This window comes from Cuculus canorus, chromosome 10 (assembly GCF_017976375.1).
Source record: "Cuculus canorus isolate bCucCan1 chromosome 10, bCucCan1.pri, whole genome shotgun sequence".
In the NCBI taxonomy this organism is placed as follows: Eukaryota; Metazoa; Chordata; class Aves; order Cuculiformes; family Cuculidae; genus Cuculus; species Cuculus canorus.
In genome coordinates this window covers 1,136,947-1,159,387 of record NC_071410.1, presented here as the reverse complement: position 1 = coordinate 1,159,387, position 22,441 = coordinate 1,136,947, and the positions used below count along the sequence as shown (strand labels likewise).

The following is a 22,441-nucleotide window of genomic DNA, read 5'->3' as shown; positions in this document are numbered from 1 at the left end:
GAAGGAGCCTTTCCAGGAGGACAGCTAAGATGGGGGCAATGCTGAATGATTGATGAACAGGCGAGGAGAGCAATCAACATGCCACTTTATCCAGCCAACAAACCTGGAGCCATTGGTATTTATACAGGCCCCAGCGTGCTTATTATTGTAAGGGAGATTTCTCTAATCAAAACTCCAAAATTACACACAGGCCTTTCTGATTAATATTCCATGATAACAGCAATGGGGCACATCTGGCAAAGGAGCCACAATTTTTGCACTCCCAGTGTCCATTTATTTGCCTGACGGAAGAATAACAAACGCCTCCTCCTGCCTGCTGGTGCAGCTCGGGGTGGCAGGTTCCCGTCGCGGGGTGCTGGTCGTGCTGGCTGCACTGCGTTGAGCTTAAAATGATGTCTGCCTGGTGTGATCCTTCTGCTCTGGAGCCTGGAGAAGCGGTGCCATGGCTGGACCTGTGCCGTGGGAGCACCGGCAGCGGTGCCGGCAGCCCTGCCCAGGCAGCCACACCGCTCCGGCTTCAGGACGCTCCTGTCAAGCTGCTCCGCTTATCCCTGCTGCAATGCAACCAATGCTAACGTGATGTTTTTTGGAAGCCAGGATGGAAACAGTCTAACCTCATATTATAAAAACCAACAAATACGTGCAGGGCGGTAGGGAAGGAAATTCCATCTGGGATGTCAGTGCCATGAGCCTTGCTTTCTGGCTTTGCAGCCGGGCCAGGGACACCTTTGCCTGGTGTCGCACGGCTCTTCAGGGGTGATTCCTCTTACCCGATGGAGACAGCAGGTTTGGGGCCAGTTTCTGCCCCAGCAGGGCTGTGGAGAGGGGACATGCTCATGGGCCCCAGGACAGGCCTGGGATCCTCCTCCTTACAGCTGAGCCAGGCATGATGTTCTCCACTGAGAGGAACTGATAACCAGCTCTCATCTCCCTCAGACAGTGAGAGGTACGTTCATTTTTCAGAGGGATACATTAAACATCTTGGGCTGGAAAACAGCGATGCCCTCCCTCGTGCTGCTGTGTGAGGGAGGGCACTTTGGGCTGGGAAAGTGCAAGTGCTCTGCTGAGCTACTGAACACCGAGCAGAAAGAGCAACTGAGGCTTCTGCAAATCCTTCCCGTCCCACATGCCTGGTGCGTGTCTGCCGGAGCAGCTCCAGGAAGGTCCTGGCAGGGAACCTGCCCGTACGGGGCACCAGACCACGGGGGAGGATGTATCAAAGGGAGGGTGCTCTCCTATACCCCTAAGAAGAGCAGGTGGGAGAGGAGTCGTGTTTTCTCAGACCAAAGGGATAAACTGGCTTCTTTATTTATCTGAGCAGTAGGCAGTGCGGCAGCACGAACACAACTGGAAATGCCAGTGGAGGAGAGGATACACATGGGAATCTGGTGTAATGGGAACCTCACAAGATTTCCAGCTCAGCTGAAAAGCTTAAATGGGCTTAGGAGAAGCTTTGGATGAAAACTGCTGTGCTTGGATGCTTTAACCGAATGTGCAAAGACTCCCTGGACACAAAGTTCTTGCTCACCAGCCAGGAATGGTGATCCTGGATGTAGGAATTTAATTGTACCTTTTCTGCTCAGAAATGCTCCTCTTCCCATTGTCCCATTTCTTGCGGCATCTGCAGGCAGCCCAGCTGTCCCGCCAGCTACTGCTGGCTGTTGGCACTGTCCTGGAGGGTGTCCCATGCCTGGACAGAATAAAACACGACCCTCCATCGACCTCCTCCTGGCCTTCATGTACCCGGCTGCTTGGTTCAACAACTGCTCAGCACACAGGGAAAAGGTCTGAGCCTTACATGGAGCAAGGGGGGGTGGTGATGTCTACCTTGGGATGAGTGTCCGCAGGATTTCAGGAGCGTGGGGTCCAAGACGGTTTCTGCTGAAGGCAGCCAGGCTGGAATAAATCTGTGGGACCAAGAGAAAGAGAAGAGATGAAATTGGAAATTACCAGTTCCTCCATGGGCATCAAGGGCAAGTGATGATGTTTTGAGGTACTTGCTGGCCTCAGCAGCCTGAGATCACGCAGGATGGGATCCAGTCACTCCATCCGCTGTTCCCCTTCCCCAAGAGCTGGCGTATCTCGGTGGAGAGCAATGCGGAGGCTGGGCTGGATAGGGCTGTCCTGTCTCTGATTTCCATCCTGCTGCCAAGTTCGGTTCCTCTCCAAGCCGAGTTACCTGGAGCTGATCTGCAGCCAGCACGCAGGTTATGCATTATCGGAGATTTATGAGGCATGATTTATGGGCCGGTTGCTGTGCTGGTGTTACATGCCCTGACTGCGCAGTCCAATTTTATGCATAAACTCTATTCCTGGATCTTTGTACCTCCAGAAATAGTGGTTAAAAAAAAAAAAAAAAAAAGAGCACTTTCCACTCGCCCACTGTTCCCAGGGCTGGGGAGCGGAACAGGATTTGGGATGGGGCCATCTCATGGGCTTCAGCGCCAGGAGGGAGCTCTGGTGGCCCTGCAGCCCGAGCAGCCTCTCCGGTGGGGTTGGCCCTGATCCCAAGACCCTTCCTTCCCAAAGGAAAGCCCCCACTGGCTGCAGCCGCTCTGGGATGCTGCGCTGTGGCTGGCACCGGGGAGGAGGTGACAATGGCCACGGCGGGCAGCTCATCCCCAAATCCCATCTCCTGCTGCTCCCCAGCAGCTGCCCCTGAGCAGAAAGCAAATCCCTGCAGGCAGCAGAGGGTGGGGAAAGGCCAAGGACCGCTCTGTTCTTGATGGACACAGACCATCTGTCCCCTCCGTCCTTGACATTCCAGCAGAGCCGCTCTCCGGCAGTGACCCGTTGGCAGTTTCCCGTGTCCTGCAGGCCATCAGGAAGCGTGCCACCGCCTGGGGACACAGCTGCTGCCTGTGCCAGCGCCCAGCCCGGGGGGAGGCACCCCACACCTGTTTGCACTCGCTGGGTGACGCGGGGGTGAGGAGCGGCTGCTTTCATCCCTCAGACAGGGTCACGCTCGCAGCTTCGCTCCGGAGAGACCTGGGGTCAGGGCTGGAGGGGCATGACCACCTGGCTCCCATTAGGAGGGCTTCTTTCTCCGGAAGAGGGCTGTGTCATTCCTCCACTCATGCCAATTATCCTTCTAGGTCTCTATTAGCCAGCACAAACCAAACCATCCCCGTCCCGTGCTCCCACAGCCAAGCAGACGTGTCCCTGTCAAGGCGATTACCCACGTGCCGGCTGTGGTCGCTCTCTCTGGCTTGAGAATATGGCAAGTAGCCTCTTCCATAGAATCAGGGAATGGTTTGAGATGGAAGGGACCTCAAAGCTCATCCAGTTCCACCCCTTGCCATGGGCAGGGACATCCCCCAATGGATCAGGAGCTCCAAGCCCCATCCAACCTGGCTTTGAACACCCTCAGGGATGGGGCAGTCACCAGGGCAACCTGGGCCAGGGCCTCCCAGCCTTCACAGGAAAACATTTCTTCCTAAGATCTCATCTCAATCTCCCCTCTTTCAGCTGAAAACCTTTCCCCTTCCTCTGCTCAGTACAATTGGTCTCATTTTTCCTTCTTTTTTCCTTTCTTTTCTCTCCTCCCTGGTCGCTGGGGTGAGATGGGGCTCCCTGGCTGCACTTTGGGCACGCTGGCAGCTGCAGGGTGCCAATCAGAACCACGACTTTCATGGCCCAGACCCCCAAAAATTAAGGCCGAAGGATGGCTGTGACTACTACAAGTGATAACCCCTTGCTCTCCGCTGCATCCTGGCTCAAGGGGAGCAATGTGCTCCTGGAGGTGCCATCTCCAAGGCTCCTGTTATGGCATTTAGAGAAGAAAAGCAGCTCCTGAGCTGTAAGGGATTTTTTTTTCCCTCCCATGGGCTGCTCTTGGGCAGCTCCATCATCAGCTTTCTGCTCCCGGGGAACAAATTGAGTAGCAAACCACTGAGGTTTGCTGCATGGCCGCCCTCCCCACTGCTCCCCAGGTAAATGTTGCTGTAATAGGATTTGGTCCACATCCCTGGAAACGCCTCTGAGGAGGATGTGGGGTTTGCAGCTCCTTAACTCCTTCATGCACCAGAGAGGGGGAAACCCCACCACGACCACATCAAGCCCCAGGTTTTGCTGAGAGCCTCGGCCAGGGCACTGCAGTGGTGGGAAGCAGTTGGTAGCTTTTTGGAGATGGGGGAATAAAACTCCCTTGTGTCAACAATGAAAGGGACACTCAGCCCTTTCCTGAGAGGCAGAGAAAGGATGTGGGGAAATCATTCCATGGACACCCAGCAGTTGTGGGGAACACAGGCTGTACGTGGGGTTGGACCTGCTGTTGCTGCTCCAAAAATCACCAGCTTCTCCCCTGTGAGGGGCACCCAGGGCTCTGCCCTGTGCTGGTGCCCTGTGTGCACCGGGCTCTGCCCCCAGCACAGCGCTTGGCATCACTGAATCTATTCTGAATTCCTCTGTTTTCATCCCATCGAGGGAACCATTGCTGAACAGCAGAAAATACCTGATCAGATCCCTTAAGCCAGTGGATTGAGTTTGAGAATAAATTGCCCCTCAGAAAGAGGAGTTTTCAGCACGTCTGTACGTGTGGCTCTCAGCATATGGGCTTTGCTGGTTTAACTGGGAGAGTTCCTGGGCGGAGAGCTGGTGCTGAGGCTGCACCTTGCTCCAAGCAGGTAGCACCCTTCAGCAGCATGACTGCTGTGTCTGGGGACCGTGGAAGTGCAGGGAAGCAGAGACTTCACCTGCTGATGGGTACAGAGGCAATGTGAGAGCAGAGGTGGGTGTTTGGGCTCCCCAGCTCACAATGGGGTGGGTTCCTTCACACCATCCCTGCATCCCTTCCCAGAGCATCCTTACTCTGGCCTTGGGAAAGGGCAGCTTCCTAATGGCTTGTGTTTATCGCAAACAGCCTGGACTTGCCTTCACGCCAAGCAAGAGGTTATTTGAGGCTGCTGTCTTGTTCATCAGATCCTCATGTTCTGTTGAAATAAATAAAAAAAAATCCTTCAAATCAGAATAGCAACAGCTTGGAACATCTGTGAACGATGCTGCACGGAGCACCCTGCGTGGGTCTGAACCCCAGCTCTCAGCTGAGGTGCTTCTGAAGAGTGTGCTCAATTCACTACTCCGGATGCTGAACCACGGAGGGATGCCTGAGGGACATCAGGTCCCACACCCGAGCCTGCTGTGTCCCCCAGGAGCTGTGGCACGGCCACCTTGGCCCTCATCTCCCCCCAGCGTGGTCGTTAGCCCTGCTCAGGGTCTGTTGCAAGGGGACAGGAGCAGCCTGGGAGATGCTGAGGGCAGGAGGGGGCCAGGAGCTGCTGGGGGGTCCCATCTGCGCAGCTGATGCAGACAAAGCCATCGGGGTGTGGAGCAGCCGCCCACCACAGGTCGCAAGGCTGGGGGACCTCGGGGCTCCCCCAGACAGGAGCGACTGGAAATGGGGAAGATTCACAGCACAGAGACTGAGGCTGTAAAGGGAGCTGAGGAAACTCATAAGGAGGTGTAAATTGGAACAATATGGGCTGTGTCGTGTCCTGATTTGGCTTCGGGGAATTAAGAGCTAATCTTTTCCCTGAGACTGGGATTGCTGGAGTGGTGCGTGCTGCACACAAGGGAGTTTGTGATCTATGAGTAAAGCCAGCAAGTGCCAACGCAGGAGACGCGGGACACAGGCTTTAGATGATTATTTTTACATTTGGTCTTTCTGTAGTTATTGAGGTGCACGCTGGAAGGAAAGCCTCCTTGTACAGATTTGCTTCTTTAATAAAGGATCCCCGTGTGCGCTCGACCGAGAAAAATATGTAACAAATTGGTGACAGTGGGCTGGAAATGAGTGGCAGCGGGTTGTAAACTGGAGGCATCTACTCACCTCTTATGCCAGTAATAAAAGCAATTCCTGCCCGGCGATGGAGGGGCTGGATGTGGATGGAGGCGGCTGGGCAGGGAAAGGCATGGTGGGTGATGCTCTGGTCTCCTGCCTCGACCTAACAGTGAGGTTTTGGCTCCTGGGACAGAGGTTCACCTCCCTGCGTGCATTGCTCCTCTGCACAGAAAATTGGAGAGAATGGAAATACATATAAGTGCTTGCATTCACGTCTACACAGAGACAGTGAGAAAATCCAAATCTCGCTGAAAACTTCGCATTATAATGGTATAACACAACACTCCAGCCATCTGATTGCTTCTCAAGAACATTTGGGTTAATAGTTTTTCATATTTGGTTTTTCCCACAGGTCTCTGTTGCTGCTCCCATGAAGAGCTCTGTTTTGGGGGTCCCCTTCCCCACGCCTGGCAGAGGGCTGCCCGCTGCAGCCCTGCCCTGCGCCCCGGCCCCGCCAGCCATCCCCCCTCCTCTCCCGTCGAGTTCCCTTCCTATCTAGGTCAAAGATTAGCAAAAGCAAGAAAAAAAATAAAAAAGAAGAGAAAGCAAAAGCCAGCATCGTGCCTTTCATGCGGACATTATTTGCTGCTTACAATGGAAAATATATCTCCACTTCCCTGCACACTCCAGGTCTGAGGAGGAGGAGGGGGAGGAGGAGCAGAAGGAAGGAGAGGCGGAAAGGAGGAAGAGGAGGGTTGCATGGCTGTGGAGGGATCAGCTTGGCCAGCCTGGAGGCAGGACAGTCCCAGTCCCAGCATGCAACCCTCCCATCGCCTCAGCCAGCCCGGCTTAGGGTGCTTCTGTGGAGGAAGGAGAGCTGCGCCCCCCCTGGGGCACCCTGCGAGCCCCCCGGGCTATGCGTGCATGGAAGAGCCCTCCCTGGAAATGCAAGCACTCCCCTGCAAGGCACTGAGTCCCATCTGCTCCCAATGCCTGCTCCACAGGGCTGCATCCGAGGGGTTCCGTGTCCTTGGGCTCTGCTGGGCGCTGGGGGTTGCAGGGTGGTGGGGACCCCCGGGATGGTGCTGGGGAGGTGGGCACCCCCGGGAGGTGCTGGTGGCAGGGCAGTGCCATGCAGGAGCGGCTCAGGAGGTGCCAGCTGAAGGCAGCGTGGCTGTGCCTGCCAGCCCAGATTGTTTCAGCCCAGCGACCGCACAAGTGGCTTTGCTAAAGCTGCAAGTTGATCTCATGGAAGGAAATTGAATTGTCGTCGAGGCTGGGTTTTATCTGGGCTTTGGGCTCCGCTGCCTGGCTCGGCCTATTAACATTTGTTCGTCTGATTACAGACACAGCTTGGGGTGAGAGGTCAGGTTTAAATCATGCCTCTTTCCCTTCTCATCACAAAGCGTGTTGCTGAGGGGCTGGGGTGCTGGGGCCGGGGGCTGAGCCCCAGGCAGCTGCCACGGGCACTGCAGGGTGAGCTGGGGATGGTGGGCAAGCCTGGCTGAGGGGGGCTGGTAAAGGGGAGCCCCAGCAAGGGCAGCAGCTTCTCCAGGACCAAAGCATCTTCGAGCATTGTAAGCTGTGGGAGCTCATGGTGCTCTGTGGCCAGAGGGAGCCCACGAGGTGCAGAGGGTCGCTGCAGGTCCGAAGGTCTTTTCCACCATCCAAGCTATCCTGATGGCTGGAGGGAAGGCGAGGAAGGTCAGCTTCCATTGCCAGAGGAGCAGGCTTTGCTGGTATCTCTGACCCAGAGGGGCAAGGCTATAGGGGGGTCCCACAGGCCCCCAGAAGGCTCAGGGCATGGTGGTGGGTGCTCAACCAGCCCCTCCTTGGCAGGCCAGGGGCCCTGGGGCCCTGTGCTGGTCACGGACAGAGCCATGTGGTGACACGGCACTGCCCACACGGAGCATGCAGGCACTGCGAGACGGGCTTTGGAGCACCAGGAGATGACGGGGTTTCATTGATGTGTTTTCCTCTATTTGCATTGTAGTGTCGAGGTTTGAAGGGATCTTGTTTGAAACGTCTTTTTCTCCCACAGCCACGAACACAGGTGATCTGCTACTTCTACTGCAAACAAAGAAACAGGGAAAGGCTATGCCAAAACTGACCTTTCTTGAACAATCACAGGAGTCGGGAGCTGGAGATTTAGGGTTACACATAAATATAGATGGAAGGTGCCTACTGGTGTCATAAAGCTGCCTGAACTGGGCTATCGGGAGACTTCTCCAGGGCTCTTCGGAAGCTGTGACGTTGGGGATGGCTAGAAGCTTCCCCACAGGGATGGGCCAGGGCAGCTGGCAAGCACGGCTTGTTAGTGCTGGTGGAGCCTAGCCATCCCCTCCCCGCCCCCCCAGCGCCCCTTCGTTAGGATTCTTTAATGACCTTAATCACCAGTTCATTTACAGCAGTCACTTTCCCCACGGCTGCCTTCCCCCAGCATGGGAATAACATCTGCTGCCCAACATTGCCCCCGTAAACCGCTCCTATTTCACATCGCAAAAAATATACAGGGCATTAAACTAGGTATGTTTTATAGGGGAACTGTCAGGCAGCTTAAATCCAGGCTCTGACCTACTTAAAAGTTGTCCTAATCAGGGGAGGCATGTGTGTGCTGAGTTCACATCCCCGCTTCCATGTGTCACTCCGGTGCTGAGGAATGAAATCGGGAATTATTTACAGAGCGGAGGAGTCACAGTGGGGGAGGCAGGAGAGCGGTGCCGCGCGTCTGCGCCCCTCAAGCACGGGCAGGGTGGTGGGCAGCGTGGTGGGCAGCGTGCTGTCCTGTCCTCCGTGATGCCAGCCCCAAGGGGGTGGGAAGCAGCCAGGATGGGGAAGGGGGTCTTGCCCATCCTTGGAAGTGGCCCAGTTTCCTGCTGACCAAAGTTTTGCAACAGTAGAGGCATCTGTAAGTGCAGGGAGCCATGGAGGCTGTGTCCTGTGGAGGAGGAGGGATGCAAGCACTGACTGCAAAGGCAGAGCCGCCTTTTCTGGCACAGACTTCACGTGGGCTGCCCTGGGTGCTGCAGCCCATCGATAGCCGGGAGCCTCACCAGGGCTGCACGAGGAGCAATGCCCAGCAGGGATGAGGCACCTGGGGAAGCAGTAGTGGATTCCCCTGGGGCTTTGCCTCACTCCACGGTCTCAGTCCCAGGGTGGCCTTGGTGCCCCGTGTCACCCCACACTGCCTCATGCAGGACCTGGCTTTCTGTGGAAGGGAGTGCTGCAAGAAATTGTTTCAGTGGGGAGAAATCATGCTGTGAGGAATCGAGGGAAGGGCAAGACATCGAGGACCAGGGCTCACGAGGCAAAGGGAGAGCTGCAGGCACCCTGCTCCAGACCAGCAAGTCCTTCCCAGTTGCATGGGATGTGTGGTGCATGCGGCCAAGCGAGGGCTCCTCGCAATACTGTATGAACTCCCCGCAGATGCCATGAGGAGGACGATCCCCTGCCTGAGGGATGTCGGGTTGTTCCCATCGCAGCACTGGCAGGGGTGGTTGGATCTCCCTGCCCTCCTCTGCCGTGGCCATCTGCAAATGCGAGCTCTTAAACACCACATATTTATGAAGTGTCTGTAACTCCTCTGATGGTTGGCAATGCTGCCAGCAGAAACACCCCTTCCCTAACCCGCGCACTCCCGGCGCCCTGCCAGCCCAGGAGAAAGAGAAATGAGGCTTCAACACTGTAATTCAAACCAGCCCTGAGAGTGAAAGGGATCGTGATGAGGAGGACGCTGCCAGGGCTGCTTCATGCACCCCAAGCCCAGCCCTCAGCCCTGGCCCGTGCCCAGCCTGGGAAAGCTGCTCCCTGTGGAGCATCTGCAGAGCTGGTGGGGCTGCAGAGGGGGAAAGCCGTGCTGGGGTGAAGGGTGGGATTCTCAGCTCACTGGGTGTAGAGGATGACCTCCATCCCATCCTCTGATGTGTTCCCAGCTTCAGGAGCACCCTGAGACACGGATCCTAGAGCAGTGCCAAGGAGCTTTGTGTGTCTCTGCTCTGTCGGGGCAGGTTGATGCGTGCCACCCGCCTCAGCTCTCTGGAGCGGGTGACGTGCTGGCTGTCGTGCGCCTCCGAGCTGGGACCCCCTTGTGCCACCGGTGCCCCCAGCCCTGCAGCTCTGTCGTGCGATGGGCGGGATGAGTAAACGCTGACACAGCACTGCTAATTCCCACAACATGTGCCTGCAGCCCTCGACAAGTTGGGAGACAGAGCAGGGGTAGGTCGCGATGTCTTCCTGGGCGCAGGGGGAGGGAAGGGCCCCCTCCTGCCTCCGGGGCGCTGATTCAGCCTCCTGGGATCCTGCACCCCGCTGCGCTGTGAGTCACGGGGCGAGGAGCACGCACCCGCCCGAGTGCGTGGGAGCAGGGCTCGCAGCCTGGCGGGGCTCCTGGCACCCCCCGATGGGACACGACACGGGGCGCTGCATCTCACTGCAGTGACCACAGAGAGGAAAGCGGTTCAGCCTGTGGCCTTCTTGTCTGGAACACGGATCTGCTGCGGAGGGTGTTGGGAATTAAAGTGTTCCTGGGGCCAAATCCTGTTTCTGTGTTGCTACTCTGCATCAGGCAGGGAAGCACAGCGGCCATCCAAGCCCTTACCTGTGCCCTGGCCATGGAGGTAAAGCCTCTGGCTGGGACACCGTGTTACACTCACCGTCTTGTGGCTTGGCCGCACTCGCCCACTTAGTTCCCACTCCCAGAGGTGTTTGGACAGAATAACAGGGCAGAAAAAAAGAGCTGGGGGACAGTGGAGCTTCATCTCAGGGAAGAGCCCAAACCCAAAGCACTGCCCCATGGTCCTGTCCGTGCCACAGCTCCGCAGGGCGGCAGGGCTCCCCGGGCAGGGGTTTTGCCCAAGGGTTTTCACTCCGAGCTATGAGCCCAGCTCAGCTCTTAGAAACCCTAGCCCAGATTTCTTCTCCCTTGCCTTCCTTCACTGCCAGTTTTTCCTCTTTCTCTCCCACCACCTGCCCAGACTCCATCACCAGCACTGAAGTGCCTGGCTCCGGCCATGCCAAGGATGCACTGGGGATGCACAGGGGCTGCCATGGCAGCTGTGCAGCCTCCTGCATCCTTGCTGGTGCCGATCCCTGTCCGTGCCCTCGGCTACACGCGGTGGGACACCGGGGCTGCCGTCAGCAGGCATCAAAGGGGCTGCTTTAATGGGGGATTGAGTGTTCGGGGCTAGTGCCGGGGGTATCTGCTGCTTTCCACTCCCCCTCCCCCAAGGCACTTAGTCCCTAATTAAACTGTACACAGCATTCCTTCCCCATCACACCTCATAAAAATGAGGGACCCACAGAAAACGGGCAGTGTTACACCAAGGATAATGATCACAGCTCGGTGCAGCGAGGGCTGTGGCTCCAGCAGAGAGCAGAGACCCTGCCAGGGAAAGTGTGACACGGAGGGGGCGAGGGGGCTCGTTTCTGTGTCAGTCACTTTGCGTTGGCAAATGTGCAAATAAGTAATAATCCACCATAATGAGAGGGGAAAAAAGAGCAGATTTGTAAACATGGCCCGGTAGTGGGGGAGGTTTGAGAGAGGTGTGAGCTGCACGGGCAGGCTGCTCGTGGTGACACGCAGAGCCCGTGCACGGCTGGACACACAAAGGCTTTGCTGCTTGGGGGCTCCAGGACCAGGGACTGCCCACTGCTGGGGTTTCTGTCCTGTCTGCCCTCACCACCAGGATCAGACCTGGGAATACGGTGATTCTCAGTACCAAGAGGGTATTGGGAGTCAGGGATTCAGAGGAGAATCAGAGACTAATGGAATCACGAAATGGTTTGGGTTAGAAGGGACCTCAAAGCCCATCCAGTTCCAGCTCCTGTCATGGGCAGGGACACCTCCCGCTGGATCAAGGGCTCCAAGCCCCATCCAACCTGGCCTGGAACCCCTCCAGGGATGGGGCAGCCACCACTGCTCTGGGCAGCCCGGGCCACCCTCACAGGAAAATGTTTCTCCCTAAGATCTCATCTCAAACTCCCCTCTTTCAGCTGAAAACTGTCCCCCTTGTCCTATCCCTGTACTCCCTGACCAAAAGCCCCTCCCCAGCTTTCCTGGAGCCCCTTTACACCAAAGGTTGAAGTTATAAAACAGATTGTGTAAAGTGAATCCAAACATGTAGAACTGAGATCTTCCGTTTCATGGGCTCAAGTTAGACCAGGAAAACCCAGGTCCCTCCTGCTTCCTGCAGACATGCAGCATGTGAGAGAGTTAGTCCCAAGCTGCAATTTACCCCTTTGTCCAGCGCATCCTGGTCCATCCCACTGCCCTCCCAACTCCAGGCAGGGCTGCCTTCTACCGCAGCAGCAAACTGCATGAATTGTCAGGGTCTGGTAGGGTGAGAGGAGGCAATCAGACACACACTACTGATTACTGGCTTTTAGGACAGCCAGGTACTCGTTCCCTGCATGTCCTGTCCTCTCCTGGCTCCAACAGGAATGCTTGTTCTCACCAGGAGGGAGAAGCTCTTGCTGATGCTCGGCTGCATCTCCTGGTGCAGGCAGGAGCCAGAGGGCTCCGCTCCTCTGGTCCGGTCCACCATCCTTTAATGTGTTTTACACATGTGATGAATATCGAAGGAATTTGTTTTTTAAAGCCTGTTTTGATTGAAATCACACACAAACCCGTGCTTGGGGCCTTCCTGTGAGTTATTATTATTTTTTTCATTTCAGGGGAAGATTATGTTTCTTAGGCAAACAGGAAAAACAACGGGGAAAAAAGGCTCTGTTTGTTTCTTTAGCTTGGAGCTGGATCTTGGAGCGGTTCCCTGTGGTGGAGATGATGGTGTGGGCAGTGCTGAGGCATCAGGGGCTCCTACTGATGTGCAAAGGGCTGGTGTGGGGTAACGGCCACCCCCACAGTACGGGAGACTTTGTGGGGACAGAGTTGCCAGCATGACAGAAAGAGTTTCCCAAGCCAGGCGGGCACATGGGTCTTTGGAGATAGGAGGTGGACAAAGCCCGTGTTTGTGTTCAGGTATTAAATATAAACATCTTCAAGGGTGATGTTTCTTTTTTTGAGGGGCCAGAAAGAGCCCAGAGCAGAGCAGGGTGCAGAGGGTGGCTGCAGGGAGAGCGATGCTGCCGAGGGACCCTCCTGGGCACATTTTCTACTCAGTGCTAGCTTCAAAGGACCTGCATGGCCATCAGCACATCAGCGTGGAGGGACACACATGCAAGAAATACTGGTGATCTGGATGTGTGAGCTCACCAGACCATGCAACCCATCCTTACATCCCCCATGGTTCTTGCTTGGACCACAATGCTTGGACCATCTGTGCTCCCTTGGAGCCAGGATGTGCCTTCACATCAGAAGCCACAGGTAGTCTACAGCGTCTGCAAGACCATCCAAGTAAGTTTTGGCATGCAGGCAAGCAGAACGGAGCTAGTGGGGTACCTGGGAGAGATATTTTTCCTCTCTCCCTTCTCTTCAGAGGAGGAGGAGAAGGTGGATAGAGCTGCTGGAGGCTTGGCAGGGTTTGGGGAGCACAGGCAGCACCTCCTGACACAGTGTGTGAAAGCGGCTGCGGGTGGAAGCAGGAACCCCTCTTGGTGGGAACGAGGAGGCGTTTGCAGGTCATTTCAGCATGTTGTCCCAGTCAAATATTTGTCTAGTTAATAAATATATTGTTGGTTTTTTCAGTGAGGAAATGAGGAGACTGCAAAGAAAAATAATGAAAGGCCTTTCTTGTGCAGTCCTGCTCTGCAAGAGCCTGGATCAGGCCCTCTGCCTTCTCCTTGGCCCTCACGCTATAAGAAACCCTGCTGCGGATTTCACAACGGCGTGATTGACAAGATTAGAAATTATCTCCCCCTCTCTCTACATATAAGGTTACTGCCGCTCCAGGCACAGTGTGAAATTCCCCTTGCCGGAGCTCATTAAATGGGTCAATGGACGCGTTCCAGCTTCTCTGCAGTTCACAAAGGGCTGGGTCCTGGCCACCCCACCAAACTCTGTCCCAAGCTGTTGACGAGTAAGTGCTTCCATATGGCTCACCTCAGCATCTCCAGAAAGATAACAGAGAGCTAATAGCTTGCAGATTCCACGGATGCTCGTTGTCAAACGTGCAGAGGAACTGGGGGCTCAGGGCTGCGTTCAATCACAGCTGATTGGGATGGAGGGGACCCACAGGCTCCCTGCCAGCCTTCGTCCCCCACGGACCTTCCCCTTAGGTTGAGGGGCACTGGGAAAGGGCAGCACATTCACACAGCCCTGTTGGGAATCGGAAGCAGAGAAGGGGAGCAGGCAGTCATGGTGAGGTGGTGCCCTCAAACAGGCAGCTCTGAGCTTTGATGGCATCTTCACAGCCCTTGGGACAAACAGTGATAGGCATGGAAAGGTGGTGAGACTCTTCTTGTGCTGCATGCACTTCCAGGCCGTTCAGATGCCTTCAGGCCAGGAAGCCACCAAAGTGGTTTCAGTGATGCGAAGACTGGGAGAAATGCAGTGAAAGCATTCCTTTCGAGGTGTCTTGCTGTGAGGAGCAATTCACAAATGTCTCCCTGACATTTGTTCCTGTCTGCGAATCTGTCTGTAGACCACATGCTTGGAAGCTCATCCTGCCAGTCCTGCTTGCGCTGGCCGGCCGTAGGCATCACCTCACCTTTCTCCTCTCCCACTGTCGGGTGGCTCCCGTTGGGAGCATTTCAAACACACCCAGACACACTGTTCAAAATGCTGCTGTGGAATATTTGAGTATAGAATTTATATTTAATGAGCACGTGTACTGGGGAAGTTTGAGTGTCATCATTATTCATGCAGAAGAGACACAATGGGGCCACAAGCACAGGTGAATTTAAGCGGCCCCCGTGTCAGAACAAGCGCTCGTGGGACGCAGCTTTCTCTGCTCAGGCTGCTTCATCCCCTCCCAGCAGCGCTGTCTCCCCTGTCCCAATCCGTCCTCCTGTCACAGAGAGGTGTTTAGGGATGGTCTGGGATACTGCCCCTGTGCTTGAACAAATTATGACCAGATTTGGGGAAGTGGGGTCTCCTCAGCTCTCCCATCACCAGGCAGCCTCCCAGGTCACGATGCTGAGGATGGAGATGAAGACTCTGACTGAAGGGAGAGTTCCTTTAGCCCCAAGAAGTGTCTGTGTGTGACGCAGACCAGGAGGGCTCAGGGGGATCTCTGTGCTGATAGAGCAGTGATTGAATGTGCTGCTGGAGGAGCTGTGACCTGTGCAGTTTGTGGGCTCCTAATTACCCAGCTCAGCATCGTCACCATCCAATTATGTCCCTTCAGTCCAGGTATTTGTGTAACTAACAACCAACTATAGTCCCCACTCCCAGCTCCCTGGGGCTGCTTTCCGTGGGGTCTGGCAGGGATGCAATGCGGTGGTGGGGCCTGAGGAGCTCTTAATGCTGTTTTGATGGGGGCTCGCTCCCCAGGACCAACCCCGATCTCATGTGAGCCCATGGATGGGATGCAGGCATGACTCCACCTCGCCAGGACTGATCCGAGCTGGCACTTGGATGTGAGCACAGCATCGCTGGGCATTCCATTTGCAAGGGATGAGGGGAAAGCACAGCTCTGGGGATGCTCTCCTCACTCTGCACCTCTCTTCAGCTGTGAAACAGGGTGCAGGATGCTCAGGGGTTTCCAGCAGAGTTATCTCGAAGGGAATGCTCTCTCTGGGCCCACCCTACCCTCTAGAACTGCTCTCCAAATGGCTCCACATCACTGTGGGACCCCATCTCCCAGGTGAGACCCACAAGCAGACGTGTGGAGAGCGGGGCCACAGCCCCAGGAGGGAAAAGGGGGCTGCCTGCAGGTCCTACTGCCTGCGGGCAGCTCAGCTTTGGAGCTCAGCTTTCTTCCCTTCCCTTCTTCAGTGTGAAGCTGGAACCCCCCTCCTCATCTGCTTTACATGCTGAAGCTGAAATAAATGAAATTACCTTTAATTATTCTCATTACTTTCCTTGGGAATGCTGGAGTGAAAGGCAGCATTTAGCTGTGAGCTACTGCAGGGCTCTGCCCTTCCTCCTGCCCCCCAGCCCGCTGCCAAGGGAGCGAGCCCCCCCCCGCCCGGCACAAGGCATGACTGGCTGGACACACACAGAGCTCACTTCTCCACCCGTGAAGGATGAAAGGAGGGGACAGGAGGGGAAGAAACTGGACAGAGCAGGGGGGCAAGCGTAGGGGGAGAGCTGAGAGCAAGGAGGACCAAGGGTCAGGGGCTGTGGGCTCGCAGGGGTCAGGGCTCGCAGCCAGGCAGGATGACTTGCCCATTTCCAGACCACCTCTGGGCTCAGGGAGCCTCGTGAGCAGGCGGTGGGGCAGAGCTGGTGTGCAGGAGGATGATTTAGCACTTTCCCAGCTGGTTGTATCTTGGTAGAGCTCAGGCAGGAGGCTTTTCAGCTGTAGGACGCTTCCATCATACCATGTCATTCTTTCCCTGCTTGTTGGTCCCATCTCGCAAGGTGCTGAGGGACTGATCCTGCAGCTCCCAGTGCCTCTCTGCCTGCAGCAGGACGATGGGCAGGCTGCACATCCAGCTGGAGGGTTCTGCCTTAGCTCCCGGCCCCGGCGATACTGGAGAAGAGCTGCCAATTATTCTTCCGTGTTTAATGATTTCTGGACCTGCAGCTTCGTTACGTGTTGTCTGGCACCTTTCAGCAGGTGCTTGCCGGGATATTTATGTATACAGGTCAGGCAGACTGGCTCTGGAGAGGCTGCGAGGCTTCAGGCTGCTTTGCTTGGCGTGACCACCCTCCTTGTGCCCACCCAGGGGTGAGGCAGGAGTGGGACCCCAGGGACTGCTCTTGCTGGCTCCCTGGAGCAGGGACCACTCACAAACTACTGCTGCCCCTCGTCTCTTCTCTCCCCATCTCCTAGGCATGGAGAAAGAGTTTTATTTTCTTCCCAGCAGCAGGGCCGGAGAGAAAATCCCCATCTCCTGAGCTCTGAAGGAAGGAGTGCTCACCCTTTTGCCCAGATCACGTCCAGCAGAGAAGAAAGAGCAAAAAACCCCAGCCCTATGGGACCTCCCAAAGTAGACCAGAGTGCCCCAGCAGCAGCAGCAAAACCCCTGTCATCCGAGAAGTGGGGAAGGGGAGAGGGGGTGGGAGCCCAGTCTCAGCTGGACACTAGGCCATTCTTCTGGAGAAGGTCTTGTTACCCTCCAAGGTCAGCCATAAGTGACACCGAAACCACCAGGGCCTTTGGGAACGAACACTGAGACACGTTTGCTGTCAAATGGAATCTATTAAAAGGGATTAGATGCTTTTTTTCATCAATACCCCTGTGACACCATGATGGGTTGAAATTGCTGTGAAAACATCATTATTAAAAATGGGCCTATTAGTATTAGAATGGACAGAAGCTCCTCACCAATTTTAGCAGCAGCCGTCAGAGCCAGGACCGGAGGGGAAGAAGTGGAGGTGACCCCAGGAAGGGGCTGTGGGAAATGTGGGAGAGGTGGGAGTGGAGCTGGGGGCTGTGGCGGGGCGGCCGTCCCCTCCACGGCGCTGAGGCACCATCCCAGCGCTCGGGCACGCGTGCTGCAGCGCTGCGTCGGCACGGGCAGCACAGAGGTTGCTTGGAAATAGAGCAAACAAACACACAATCATCTTTGCTCCGAAGTGCATCCATCAGCGGATGGATGCAATGATGCTCCAGACACATGTGCACATGTCCTCCTTCAGAGAGGACAATCTGATTGAGAGCACCATCAGAGACAGAAAGAGGCGGCTGGAGTGTTTGAGATCCATTACCCATAGAGGGTTTGAAGTGGAAGCGGGAGGCTCGGGAGCTGGCAGGGCCACGCTTCCCAGGCAAGGAGGATGCATCTTGTCCTTGTGGCTCTTGAGGCTGCGGCTGGGCACTGCCTGGCACAACCCGCCTGCGCATCCCAGGGCGCCTTGAATCCAAGAAGCGTTCCTTGGGCTGGGTTAGAGGGGAGGCAGTGGGCACAGGGAGAACTGGGGGAGCTTGGCACGCCATGGCCCTGGTTGGTCACACGGGCTTCTCCTCTCCTTTTCCTTCCTTCCTTCCTTCCTTCCTTCCTTCCTTCCTTCCTTCCTTCCTTCCTTCCTTCCTTCCTTCCTTCCTTCCTTCCTTCCTTCCTTCCTTCCTTCCTTTTCTCCTGGATTTAAATCCTCTTGGGGTGGGTTGCAGCTTTAATTCCTAGGAAAGCAGAGTGTGTGGGTCAGAACAGCACCGACAGTTTCTGCCCATTCGATGCGTGGAGGGGCTCACGGACCATCTCTCCCCGCTGTGCTTCAGCCACCCCAGAGCGCACACACAGGGCACGGAGGGTCCCGGGGGGCAGCGACCGAGCAGGGCTGGGGCTCGGGCAGCCCCGGGGTGCTGGATCAGCGGGAGCTTGCCCCAAGCTGCCGAAGCGGAGAGCAGCATCCCTGAGGCTTTGGCTGCACAGGGACAAGATACACACGGCACCATTGGGAGATGGAATCCCATCCACTGCCCCAAATGGTGTGTGACCCTGGGGGACAGGGACAGCCCTGGGGGGACCGCCGAGCTCCCCCGGCCCCTCGCAGGGACAGCAGCCTCCGCCAAGGGCAGTGCCTCGCTGGAGCCGGGTTGTCTTTCCAGGCTGTGTTCGGCAGGGCTGGCTGGAATTGTTGACAGGTTGGGTTTTCTACTGAGAAATGCAGTTTTATCAAAATCAAAGTGTTCCTTGGGAACGAGCGGATTCTGACAAAGGTTTTGAGGGAAATGCATCTGAACAAATCACTTTAACTCTCTTGCTTTATTTCTCGCAGAGGTAAAAATAACTCCTTGGATCTTTATGTGATATAAATCCTATTCAATACAATTAATCTAATATTTATAATACCACATCATACATTGACTTTGTCAACTGAAACATTTAGCTGTTGACAAAAGGATTCAATAATTCTCTTTCATAAAGCAGCCAGCTCACTCCCCAGCACAAATCCTGAGCGCTGAGTTTCTCATGCAATGCAGATTGGGCTTTTTGGAACAACCCGAGTATGAAAAGCACCCCCAGAGCCGTGGATGGGGGTCCTGAGGAGAGACAGTGGGGTTCGCCCCTTCAGGGATCCAGCCCTGGGTGGGTGGGTGGAGAAGACAGGAGATGCTGCAGGGGCTCAGGAAGAGTAGAGCCCCCCCACCCCCCATCCAGCACTCGCAGTGATTTAACCTGAGTTTATTTTCTCCAGGCCCTTCCCAGCCTGCTGCAAAGCACCAGATGGTATCTGATATCCAGCCCTAAACGTTAGCTTTGATAATCAGCTACATACCATTATTATAATTAAGCCTTATTTGTGTACAGGCTTTCTTTCTTTATTCCCTCTCCTCTCCTCTCCTCTCCTCTCCTCTCCTCTCCTCTCCTCTCCTCTCCTCTCCTCTCCTCTCCTCTCCTCTCCTCTCCTCTTTCCTGGCCAGCCTGAGACCCCAGGTCCCCCAGACGTTCCTTTCCACCCTCCATTTGAGGAATGATGGGGTTGTTTCCCAAGCAAGACTCTCGGCACCCAGAGCACCCCAGCTCCTCTGACAGCACCCATGGCCGGTGGGTTGGGGGCTGCTGGTGCAGGGGTGCCGGAGAGCTCGGGGTGCAGGGTTCCCCACCGCTGAAAGGCTCCAGGTGGCACTGGCACCAACCCCAGCCCTTGGAGATAAATCACAGCGCGTCCCCACCATGAAGAAAGCCAGGGAGGGCCTCCTGCTGCCGGGGTGGTTTGTGAGCACTGTTTGGAAGGAGCTCACTTCTAATTGGGCTGATTCCGGTAATTTGTGCCTGGCCATTTTGGAGTGCTGCCTGTTTGCAGTTCCCCATGGCTTGCTCATTTTGTGCTCTAATTAGGTAATTTCCCACATAACTTGTAGAGCCCCCCCCGCACCCCGCGAGGTCACCCGGTAGCGCCTGCCCTGCGGGGTATCCCTGTGGTGCTGGGGGTGCAGGATGGGCGGGTGGCTGCTGCCTGCTGCCCCTGCGCCGCTGGCGGCCACGGCGCTCTTCCCTGCGCGGTGGGGTTCATCTCGGAAAGCTCAACGTGCTGGAAGGGCCACCAGTAACTCGGCGTTTGGTGGAAGGCCCTCCTGACCCTCTCCAGGGCGCCCTGTCAGGAAGGGGTCTCACAGCTCTGTCCCTCAAAGGGCACAGCTCATTGTACTCTGTGCCGGTGCATCCGCACATCAAACCCTGTTTTCAGTTCAAGGGTCCTCACAAGAAGCACATCGAGGATCTGGAGTGCACCCGGAGAGGGGAGCGGAGCTGGGGAAGGGCTGGAGCACGGGGGCTGTTCGGGCTGGAGAAGGAGAGGCGGACGGGGGACATCATCGCTTTCTGCAGCTCCGGGAAAGGACATTGTGGTGAGGTGGGTGCTGAGCTCTTCTTCCAAGTAACAAGTGAGAGGAAATGGCCTCAAGTTGTGCCAGAGGAGTTTTAGATTGGATATTGGGAAACATTTCTTTACTGACAGAACAGTGTAGCCTTGGCAGGGGCTCCATGGAGACTCCATTCCTGAAGGGGTTCAGAAACCGTGTGGCCGTGGCACTCTGGGACATGGTTCAGTCAGCACAGGGGCATTGGGTTGACAGCTGAACTGAACTAGTTTAGAGGTCTTTTCCAACCTGAATGATCCTATGATTCTCTCCAGCTCTCACACTGACAAAACACCCCCCTAAAGCCCAGAGCCCTGTGCGTGAGATGCCCATTCCAGGCTGCACCTCCTGTTGTCTGCAGGCTCCCGACGCCCGCTTGGCAAAGCGGGGCCGTGGCGGTCGCGCAGAGCTCGTGGATGGGCATCAGAAGGGCCGGCATACCAGCGTACCTCCGGGCAGAGCCGCCTCGTAAAACAGGCTTTTTAATTAACTGTACGAATAAAGCTGTGGACAGTCCGTAACCATGGTGATGCAGAGCCAATCCCAGAGGATCCCCAGCCAGCTGGAATATTTGCTGGATGGCAAAGCTTCAGACCAGCATTTAATGGTGTTCGACTCTATTCGGGGAAACAATTACATGCTCCATTTTCAATGTAGTCAGCTGAACAATAGATTAAATGAAGCAATTTAGACAGAGTCTTCTCTGCCACTGCCCGGCCCACAGGGCTGCTCCTCTGCTGGGCTGGACTTCTCCCTTCAGAGAGCCAATGTGGGGAGATGTCAGTGCTGCCCACGGCGAGAGCCTCTATCGGAGGGATGGGAGAGGTCCTTGCATGGGTGGTGGCCCCAGCATATTCCTCCTGGGCTGCTTTGGGTGGCCTGGGCTAGCAGGGACTTGGCCCACAGATGCTCATATCTTTTCTCTGACCATGACTAGTGTTGGAAAATTGAAAGGAGTCCAAAAGCCACCATAGCTGCCTACTTAACTTGGCCACTGTCCATCGCAGACTTGGAGTATGAGGTCTCCCTGTCTGCTCTTCTCAGAGCTCACTTTGATGCCTCCACCCCTGCAGACTGGTCTCTCCTGCTGGTGGGACCACGCAGCTGGTCCCGGCAGGGCTTGTGCTCTGCTCCCCTCCCTGCCTGCTATTGCCCTTACTCCTTGGTGACACATGTCTCTCTGTTCCTCACCTCCCTTTCTCAGAGCTTGCCCTTCCTCAGCTCCATGACCTCCTTTCTCGTTCAGGAATAGCCTGTTCCTGCACTGGTGTGTCATCTCCATTGCACAGAAACCACCTCATGGGAAGGGGACATGCCGGAGAGAGCAATGCCTTTTAAGGCGTGCTGGGATTTAATTAATCACTGCTTTTATTTTACTGGTATAAAAAAATGCAGGTCTTTTAAATATTTTCTAAGATGACATCAATGTCTTCGGTTTAGTTTGGATTTTGTTATTATTTTAGCTATTCAAGGAATGTGAGAAGCAGTGGAGGTTGGTGGCTCCTTCCCTGCTGCCACGCCTTGCTTAGGCTTGTTTTCCCTTCTCCTTGACCGTAGAACATCCACTGGCAATCGACACCGACCTTCTATGTTATGTCCTTTTCCTGCAAGTAATTGGTTTGCTCCCTTGGTGGTTCAGCTTATCGAGCCGGATCTGATACTCTTGGCAGCTTTCTCCTACATTGTGTTCTGCAAGCATTTTTATTCCTCTCCTCTTCCTCAGCCGGCTGCTCCATCTCAGCCATATCACCTCTGGTTTTATAACTGTGGGTAGGGCTAACAGTTTAATGGACATGCCCGCTCTTGCACAACTACTCCATGTAGTTTGGCTTTATGATGAGCGTTTGCCTGGCAGTTGTAAAGAGAGGCTTTTTTTAGTGCCCATCTCAAGACCTTTGAAAGCTGTCTGACGTTGGGAGGATGAGCACACAGAATTGATTGCTTTCTAAACGCCATTAAGTTGGGCTCACAAAATCACTGGTTGTGCTTGAAAATGAGGCTGTTATTCTTCTGCCGATGACTCAACTAACACTAAGCTTTAATGGAAGAGTGTTATTAGGTAGGGTTACTCAAACTAGGGTTACTCAACTAGATATTTATCCCCATGAGAAGAGCTCTTCCTCCTCACTCACCCTTTTCTGCTTCTTTTGTCAAAGTGAACTCAAGGGCTTATTTTGGCTCTCAGCATGTACCATCATGAAGAGAATGATTTGTCTTAGGGGCAGGAGGAAACCATCCAAAAACCACCTCCTCTTCTTCCTCCTCCTCCTCTACCCTTTCTTTGCCTGACTGTGGACCTCTGGCACCACCACACTCTTGTGGCTTGGAAAGGCCCTAGAAAAGAAAGCAAAAA

The 22,441-nt window shown here is 55.3% G+C and overlaps 1 protein-coding gene across 1 annotated transcript in view; it reads right to left on the bottom strand.

Annotated features, from left to right (window-relative positions):
- ARR3 (arrestin 3) overlaps positions 1 to 21,809 on the bottom strand; it is a 349,343-nt gene extending 327,534 nt beyond the window's left edge. Inside the window, exon 1 of the mRNA XM_054076014.1 lies at positions 21,796 to 21,809. The gene's annotated coding sequence lies outside the window, so the exon portion shown is untranslated. The remainder of the gene's footprint in view (positions 1 to 21,795) is intronic.
- Positions 21,810 to 22,441: the final 632 nt, after the last annotated feature.